Source organism: Salvelinus sp. IW2-2015, linkage group LG6.1, assembly GCF_002910315.2.
Source record: "Salvelinus sp. IW2-2015 linkage group LG6.1, ASM291031v2, whole genome shotgun sequence".
NCBI classification, from domain to species: domain Eukaryota; kingdom Metazoa; phylum Chordata; class Actinopteri; order Salmoniformes; family Salmonidae; genus Salvelinus; species Salvelinus sp. IW2-2015.
The window spans coordinates 20,965,546-20,975,603 of NC_036845.1; the positions used below are offsets into that span (position 1 = coordinate 20,965,546).

The 10,058-nt window shown below is 41.3% G+C and overlaps 1 pseudogene; it reads right to left on the reverse strand.

Moving 5' to 3' along the window:
• Positions 1 to 1,926: 1,926 nt before the first annotated feature.
• LOC111964701 (leukocyte elastase inhibitor pseudogene) lies at positions 1,927 to 2,811 on the reverse strand (annotated as a pseudogene).
• Between the last annotated feature and the right edge of the window lie 7,247 nt (positions 2,812 to 10,058).

The window sequence follows — 10,058 nt, forward strand, 5'->3', positions numbered from 1 at the left end:
GGAACAACTAGAGGCCATTAGTCAGGTTGACTGGAAGTTCAGCATTAGCCTTAACCCTCTGCCGTTTTACTGCCTATTAATACTACAGGGAGAAGTGACATTCTCTTGTCTCCTTAATTGCCTTTTAATAAATTGTTTGTGCCCGGTTTAATGATGTATATTGTGGCCCTGTAATGTGCCCTAATGATGGAGAACGAGGCGGCTGCCGGTGAAGTATTCATTTGGACTGCCTCCCCGATGATTACTGATCCGCCACTACCACCGCCGCTTCCTGTCCCCCCACACAAAACGTGATTCATGGAGACTTTCCGCTCGATGCAGCGGCTTGATTTTTCGCTGTCATGCTCTACTATAATCCTAATGCATCCGTAGGGGATCCTCAGCAATTAGTTTAGCTTGTATTTGTTTTGCAAGAGCCAGGCCAGATGAATCTAGAAGTAAAAAGTCTGGATGAAATGATTGCCTCTTAAATTAAAAGTTCTGAAGTCAAATTTTTGAACCCTAAACAAGGAAGGAGCAGATGTTAACTCTCCCAACAGATGATGTTGAACTTTTGTGGTTACTGCTGGTCTAACAAGCAAATATCTACGCATGGCATAATGAGAGCTTCCACACTACTGAGCCGAACCAAACCAAGCTTGGCCTGGTTACGGATCCATCATAGTTGCTGGAACTAGGCGGAAAAGGATCGTGTGAAATGAAAATATCTGAGCCTGCACAGGTCGGATCTTGTTGGCACATTTGCGTGAAAAAGCAGGACATGGATCAGTGATGTCACTGTTATGATTTATAATACATGTTTCTGTAGGTTGCCAAACCTTTTATGTCGTTTTTTTCAGACACAAATTAAACACACAAATGTTCAAATTAAGATTACAGACATTATTATGCAACATAATTACATTACTAAACAATTCTGCAAACATAAAATAGCAGTATAATCTCTTGTAGGCAGATTCTGCGTGTAGACCAAAGAATCAGTTGGAGCTGAATGGGATGCTTGAGATGACAAGCAGCAGAAGTTCAGCTTTTTTGTTGTTTGTATGTTTTAGGATTGGGCGAAGGCAGTGCTTAAACTGCTTCAATTCAAGTGCTTTGCGCATGGGGGGGGGGGCTTTGGCTTTGTGAGGGTGGAGACTTTGGGCCCGATATAATCAGATTCTCTTTAGCCGAAATCCGCATAGCTGATGTTTTGACAGGGTCAGAGGTGGGACTGCTTTTGAGCTGTCAAATCCAGAAGCGGCTCCCAGCATTATACCTAAAGCAGACATTGCCATTGGCTGCACCGAGTCGCTTTAAGAGAAATGCCATACAGCCATGTTTACAAGTCCGAACACTGGAGTGAATTTGTATCTACACCTCGATTAGGCTGATAGAAGTCCTCATGATCACAGTTAATGATTTTCAATTTGAGCGTCATTATTTCTATATAGCGTACACTTTCACGTTCTGAACTTCCAACGCAAGTGGGGCGGGTATGGCTTTATGACAATGATCACAAGAGCAGCTCCTCACCGATTTGACAACTCCAACACAGTTCCACCTCTTACACTGCCAAAACATCAGCTATGCAGGTGTTGGCTATCGCCGGTTAGCGCTTAAACTGATTGAATCTAGGCCTTCGTCTTTGCCGGAACTCTCAACTTCTAACACATTTTGGCCAGAAGTTAATCATGCAGCTGACCAAATTACACAAGATTTTACTTCTGGGTTAACCGAGATTACATAAATGACCATAATTATTACAAATGACAACGTTGTTTACAAGGACGATCACCCTTAAGTATTGCAAAGTCCAATTGTATGAATTGGAATTCGTAACATATCTTTTATTTGCAGGACGTAACATATATGAAATGAATGACGTTGCACACAATTGTGCAAAATCTTGGGGGCCCGTTTATACAAAAKCTCTGTAGCATCACTTTAAGGGGAGCAGTACCTGCCACAGAAGAGGATGTTTTGAGTATTGTTGTGGCGGATGAAGAACAGAAAGGGATGGTCGGCTTTGAAGGTACGTATATTATGCTCTTTTAACATTACTGATCAGGGAGACCGCCTTGTGACAGCCGCAGCCTTCGGTGCCTTCCTCATTCACCTCTACAAAGGCCTTGTGTACCACCTCAGACAACTCCAGGTTGTTGTAGGGTGACATACCTGAGAAATTGCTCATGAACTCTTCAAAGGAGTCCATCATGCCCATGCTGACCAGAATGGCTTTTAGGTCGCAGGTCTTCTCCATTTTCAATCTGGGGAAGTGCATATGTCCCACCTGGTCCATGCAACAAAGTTATCATACGTGAGCTCCCTCTCCAGCTTCTCCAGCCCAGTTTGTCCTCTATCTCTTCCGGGAGCATGCTCAGATCGCTCCAGAATCTAGCAGTTGACCTCAGGGATTAAGGTCAAGCAGAACATGCTCTCCTGATACATAATTTTCACTGGCTTCCTCTAATTTCTTCTCACCTTGAACTGAGCTTCTCTGGTGGATCTCTCCTTGAACTCCTTTCCTCACTTGCAATAAATGGCATTCACCAACAAGTTTTGGTTGTTGACAGCTCCCTTTTGCAACCGGTTCTGGAGTTTTCCCTCTGTCTTTTTATCCACCCAGTTGTTAATATTAACCCTAGCTGCCTCTGCATTGGACTCAAAGTTGACAGACTCTAACCTGGCACRGTAGTACTTTCTAGTTTCACAAAGAAAAGCTTTTGTAAAGGCTTTGCCAGGTTCAATGCATAGGGGGTAGTGTGTACGGGGCCCAGACAGGAGTTTTCTGAACACCTCAGCTTTGTGGCGGGGCAGGGCCTCTAACATCCGTGCGGCAATATTGCCCCTGGCCCCTTCAAACTGGCGGATGGCCAGGCTCAGTGTGTATGGGGTTTGTCTTTGTTCAGCTCAGACAGGAGTTTTTTTTAACCCATCATGGATGTCACCCTCAGCTTTGTGGAGGTGCAGCGCCTCTGACATCTGTGTAACAGTATTGCCCTTGGCCTCAAGGAATACCATAGCCAAAGCAGAGGAGATGATCAGAGGAGAGATGTTTCCTTCGCTGTTCCTCTCGCTGATCTTCTTGAAGAGATTCAGGGAGAATTTGTTGTTTGACACAGACAGAGATGCCATCGTAACTGTTGTGAGCGATAGGGAGGAACTGAAAATGAACTGATGTGAGATTTATAGAGCGGGATGTGGTCTCGAAGGTGAAGAGGAAATGCATTCAGCTCAAAAGTACAAGGGTGCCAATCTTTCTTTCAAAGCAAAGCCCACCAATGGTGTGTGTGGCCAAAGAGCTCTATTTTCATGTCATTGAACAAATGTAAACGCCTGGAGTTTGTTTAACAGCATTGGCACTTTGATTGGAACCGGTGGTATGGTCAGGTGACCTGAAAATAGAGCTCTTTGGCCACACACACCAGTGGTGGGTTTAGCTTTGAAATAAAGAAGCATAATAAGAAAATAACCCCATAACTATTGTAAAAAATGGGATCTTTGATGTTATGGGGTCCATTTTGGTTCCACTGGTCCTGGGGCCCTTGTTAAGGTCAATGGCATCAAGAACTTTACCCAGTACCGGGACATTTTAACCAAAAGCCTGGTTGCATCTGCCAGGAGGCTTAATGTTGGCCTCAAGTGGATCTTCCAGCAAGAACATAGCCCCAAGCACACATCAAAATCCATAAAGAAATGGTTAATTGACCACAAAATGTTGCAATGGCCATCTCAGTCTCCGGACTGGAACCCTGTTGAAAACCTGTGATTTGAATTGAAGAGGGCAGTCCATAAGTACAGAGGAAGGATATCAAGGATCTGGAAAGATTCTGTATGGAGAAAATGGTCTAAGATCCCTCTTAATGTGTTCTCCAATATCATAAAGCATTTTAGAAAAAAGCTAAGTGTCATTATTCTAGCAAGGGGGATAAAATAATATACTTGTTTAAAAATAATGTAGCATACAATATAGCTAAGTATTTGTATTATTTATTTTATGTAGTCTTTTTTGCTCATCTTTAGAGAGAGGGAGGCCTCACCATGACAGTCGTATATATGTGGCTTTGTGTCCTCTCTGATTACCCAGCATTGATTTGGAAGGAGAACAGACTGGGTGGGACAACAATGCATGTTTACGGTGTAAAGACAGACAAATTGCTAACGTCATGTCTTTATTATTATTATATCCATTTTAGACGTGAGAATAAAAAAATAACATGTATATCCACCCCCTCCTTCTTTTCAGCACCATATGCTTTTATCTTGACAACTAGGATCATAAGAGACATTGAACCATTCAAATGCTGTTAATGTTTCTGTTGAGGAGACAGCCAGTGAGTGCTTCCCAAATTGCACCCTAACAGCTATGTAGAGCACTGCTTTTGATCAGGGCCCATAGGGCTCTGATCAAAAGTGGGGCACTACATAGGGGATAAGGTGCAATTTGGGACACAGCCAGTGAAATGAAGGCATGTGAGATAGCCATGCTGAGGGATGAGCAGTGCTTTATGCTCTGTGAACAGGGCCAGCAATTAGCCTGAATAATTACGCGCTGAAGGGGAGACATGCTTCGCCCCACTGATCAGCAAAGTTCACGCAAAGTTATAATTAAACAATAACTTGTTTACAAATGAACACGCACACAAACATTTGTGTACTTAAGGGCGCACAGTGTAGTTAGCTCAGATGCGTCTGAGTGAGGTTGAAAAACAACAATGTCAAATGGTGGAATTATGGGAGCTGGTGGAATTATGGGCGCTGGTGAGCCTTTGTCACAGTTATCTAAGGGAGAGAGCGAGAGAATCATCCCACTGGGCACAAACATCTAGTTTTGATTTACATTTGGTTGAGTTGTCAACTAAGGTGAATTCAATGTGAAATCAACAAAACATTTGACCATTTCATTGGATTTAGGTTAAAAGTTGGGTGAAAAAAATACTAAATTCCAATCAGTTTCCCACGTTGATTCCCACGTCATCACAATGATTTGGACACAATGTTGATTCAACCAGTTTTTGCCCAGTATTTGACTGAAACGTAATAATTTGAAACCTTTTCGTACATTTGTACATGATCATGTTTCTCTATTATGTGTGGGAATACTTATGAACAGATATCCAAAATTAAAATCACTTGGAGCTGATTTCCTGGTGTTTTTACAGTCTTTTATGTCCAAAAACGAAAATTCGAAAAAATGTAAATTGGGGAACCCTGCGGTAGGCTATGTACCTTGGGCATTTACACAATAATCTATACAGTGCCTTCGAAAAGTACTCAGACCCCTTGACTTTTTCCACATTTTGTTAAGTTACAGCCTTATTCTAAAATTGATTCAATAAAAACAAATCCTCAGCAATGTACACACAATACCCCATAATGACAAAGAGAATACAGGTTTTTAGAGATTTTTGCAAATGTAAATAAAAAAATAAAAAATAAATTCAGACCCTTTGCTATGAGACTGGAACTTGAGCTCAGTTGTATCCTGTTTCCATTGATCATCCTTGAGATGTTTCTACAGCTTGATTGGAGTCCACCTGTGGTAAATTCAATTGATTGGACATGATTTGGAAAGGCACACACCCGTCTATATAAGGTCCCACAGTTGTCAGAGCAAAAACCAAGCCATGAGGTCGAAGCAATTGTCCGTAGAGCTCTGAGACAGGATTGTGTTGAGGCATAGATCTGGTGAAGGGTACCAAAACATTCCTGCAGCATTGAATGTCCCCAATAACACAGTGGCCTCCATCATTCTTAAATGGAAAAAGTTTGGAACCACCAAGACTCTTCCTAGAGTTGGCCGCCCTGCCAAACTGAGCAATCGGYGGAGAAGGGCCTTGGTCAGGGAGGTGACCAAGAACCTGATGGTCACTCTGACAGAACTCCAGAGTTCCTCTGTGAAGATGGGAGAACCTTCCAGAAGGACATCCATCTCTGCAGCACTCCACCAAACAGGCATTTATGGTAGAGTTGCCAGATGGAAGCCACTCCTCAGTAAAAGGCACATGACAGCCCGCTTGGAGTTTGCCAAAAGGCACTAAAGACTCTCAGACAATGAGAAACAAGATTCTCTGGTCTGATGAAACCAAGATTGAATTCTTTGGCCTGAATGGCAAGCGTCACATTTGGAGGAAACCTGGCACCATCCCTACTGTGAAGCATGGGATGGTTCACAGTAGGTGTGGGGATGTTTTTCAGCGGCAGGGACTGGGAGACTAATCGAGGAAAAGATTAACGGAGCAAAGTACAGAGAGATCCTTGATGAAAACCTGCTCCAGAGAGCTCAGGACCTCAGACTGGGGCCAAGGTTCACCTTCCAACAGGACAACGACCCAAAGCACACGGCCAAGACAATGCAGGAATGGCTTCGGGACAAGTCTCTGAATGTCCTTGAGTGGCCCAGTCAGCGCCCGGACTTGAACCCGATCGAACATCTCTGGGTAGACCTGAAAATAGCTGTGCATCCCCATCCAACATGACAGAGCTTGAGAGGATCTGCAGAGAAGAATGGGAGAAACTCCCCAAATACAGGTGTGCCAAGCTTGTAGCGTCATACCAAAGAAGACTCAATGCTGTAATCGCTGCCAAAGGTGCTTCAAGAAAGTACTGAGTAAAGGGTCTGAATACTAATGTAAATGTGATATTATTATACWAAATATATATGAATTAGAAAAAAAATCTAAACAGTTTTTGCTTTGTCATTAATGGCATATTGTGTGTAGATTGTTTTCCCSCCCCTCATCAATGTAATCAATTTTAGAATAAGGTTGTAAAGTAACAAAATGTGGAAAAAGTCAAGGGGTCTGAATACTTTCCGAAGGCACTGTGTACACTAACTGACTAATYGAGGGTGCGGTGCTGAAGCCACCTTGCCTCCATCATGGCACTCCCCCATCCCCCTACATTTGTTTTAGCCACGTTATTCTATTACAGATACTTTTAAATAATATAATATAATATATCTATTTTTTTACAAATATATAAAAAGATTTTCCTTAAAGTATAATTTTTTGAGATAATTAATGTTACTATCCCCACTACAACAAAAAACTACTTAAATACATGTAATTTTGTCCTTGAAACATTTAATTGAAAAACTGTAGAATTACATTAATTCCTATGGAGGACTGCTCCTACTGGGGAGTGCCAATATGGCAGACTGGTGGCTTCAAAGCCTCTCAATGGCCAAAACATAGCATCAGCAATCCAGGGTTTATATACATCATTGCATATACATCACGCTTTGAGCTGGCCTGTGTCAGTTTGTACTGTATTTCAAGTTCTAAAAGTAGCCTTATTCTAAAGTATCGTTTGGCACAGAAAGTGAAAAAAGAACACAGAGTTGAGAGAGAGAGAGAGGACTCTGTAATCATCAGTAATCTCTGCTCACCTGATATAGTCCAGCCGATAAGAACCAAATTTACCTCAGATTGTTCCACTTCATGATATAGGTATCAAACTTGGTACACTAATACTACATACCTTTTAAGAACATTTTAAAGATTGGAGGCAGCAGGGTGCGAATTATGAGGGAGCCACGGGGGCTCAACTCCCCTGAATGAGACATTAGCTACCCTAAATGCAACAAAAGTCAAACTTTGGGGGGGGTCTCTAAATAATGTCAATTTAACCATTCTCCTATTTGTTAAAATGCAGTGGTAAATATGAAAAGAAATGCTTCCAAATGAAACGAACAACCCCAACCCTCTGTCATGGTTTAAACCATGTATTTCTAGGTGGCTGCACAAACGTCTCCCTGTCCACTCAGTATAAAAATAGCCTTTATTCTAATGCATTAGATTTATCCGTTGATTTATCATTGTTTGCTTTTTTCCAGTCAGCTGTTTAGAGAGCCGTGCCAGCCGTGGCCAGAAGAAGTAGACCATGTATTTAGCGTCATTATTTTCTATCACACAATATTTTTTTCATCATCAACCGATGATGGTTGCCAATATCACTAGACTACTAGCCTACAGCTAGACACCAATGTGCATCCAATCCATCCAACATGAATGACAATAGGCCTATAGTTGACTCTTTCGGTTAGAAGCATTCAATTTTGCAATGGCATAGGTCTACATTATTTTGGACTTGTGTGCCCATAAGAACTGTTTTCACAGTGAAACATAATGAAATGCAACATAGGCATAGTTACATTTGTATTTTCCAGATCTCCAAGATCCAGGAATTGTACGGGGTTTAAGTTCAGTGTTCTAATTCAATTGTTAAATGCTTATAAATGACTAAGAACTCTGTCATAAATGCCATTAAGGAAAGAAAGGTAGTGTTTTATATCACAGGATCTGTGAAGACTCCAAGCATTCAACCCATAAATTATGGACAACTCATGAACTAGGGCGTAAACATGTTTTGATTAAACTACCTGCTCTGCATGTGTTCATGTGTGTAAAATTGCCTCGGCTGAGAGGGTAGGCTACCGGTAGTGGTGTAAGCCAAGTGGAGGGTAAACACAACTAAACGCAGATTATCCACTTTTTTCAGAAAAAAATGCATTGAAAGTATAGGGAGTGTTACTATTTTCACCCCAACCACCAATCAGAGTTTACCCCAAAAAATGTACCACTGCATCACTGGCTACCGGTAGTATAAATTGACCATAAACTCAAAAAGTGTGCCTAATGACGTTCGGCGATTGCCATTGATTATGGCTACATGAATTGATGTGTCATGCTGACAAATTGACCTTTTTTGTTGCCTGACAAGTCAAGAACTCCTGAAATGGGGATGAAACTGTCACAGAAAAAACAGGATGGTCACCCTAGTACTTTTTGTGTTTGGTAAACAGATGTCTATTTCCATTCCTCAAATGGCTTGAGTGTACATGCATTGCACTGTTTGGATTATTTTGAAGTGGAGAAACATTCACCGGTAGCATACTTTTTGAAGTGATTTGTTTGACAATCAGACGAAAGCATCGTGACTGGTTGTGTTCATGCCACATTAAAAGGTAATTCATTTTTAATTATAAGGGCCATAACCCCCCCCACACACACACACACATGTCACTTTTGATATATTGTCAAGCAGAGAGACCCATTTCAGCCTCTACACAAAGGAAGTAAAAGTCTAAACGAAGATGTCTAGCTATAGTGCCATTGCAGATACAACCTATTATACTCAGTAGTGTTGTGCAATATTTTTAGGTGCCGGAGTGTAAAAAAAGAAAGAAAATGATGTCATAATTTCTCAAAGTTTGCACCGTAGCCTGTTGAATAATATCATTTTATGTGCATAGAACCCATCATTCAAATGCAACATCTACCTATGCCTACACACATTGACTTGAATAAATCTTTGTATTTTAATACCCTCAAACACCAAAATAGGCCTACCTAATTTCAAAATAGGCCATCGTGTATGACAATTATTTTGTTTTACCGTTGAAATTTCCAAGCTGCGTCTGAATGCCAACCATAACCATTTGATCTCAAACGGTTTCATGAGAATATGTATTTAGATCTCTTCTTGAGTGATGTGAGTAAATACTCTATGAGCGGATTTCAGAGCAGATGATATTAACGAGCTCTTGGGCGCCACTTTGGTTTTAGAAGAGGGGGGACATAACCTAGCGGGATGTCTGGGGGTCCTCTCCCCCCAAAAATGTGGGGCCTCTAAAGCTAATTTCCTGTATTTTTACACAATCCWATATGCCGTCTCCATTTAGAACAAAAAGAAAGCAAAAATTCCCACAGTCATCAAGCTAGGTAAGAGATCATTATTACGTATGTTTAAGTGATTAATAAGACTTAACTAGATCAAAGGTAACTGAAAAATAAATAGTGTTATTCTTTTTAACCAATACCCTGACAAATGAACAAACCTTCCTAAATAAGCCTATTATTAGGCCATAGTTTACTACGTTGCCTAGAAATAGGCCTAAATATTGATCACTCATATTCAGTGGCGATTTTAGCATGTAAATCTATGTGGGGCAAGAAAAAAAGTGGGATGCATGCCAGCAAAGCCACAACACTAAACAATACATTAATTGCACTCAAACGGTGCCCACAAACTGTTAGGGCCTACATAAAGCTGTKCCAACAGCAGAGTCCAAA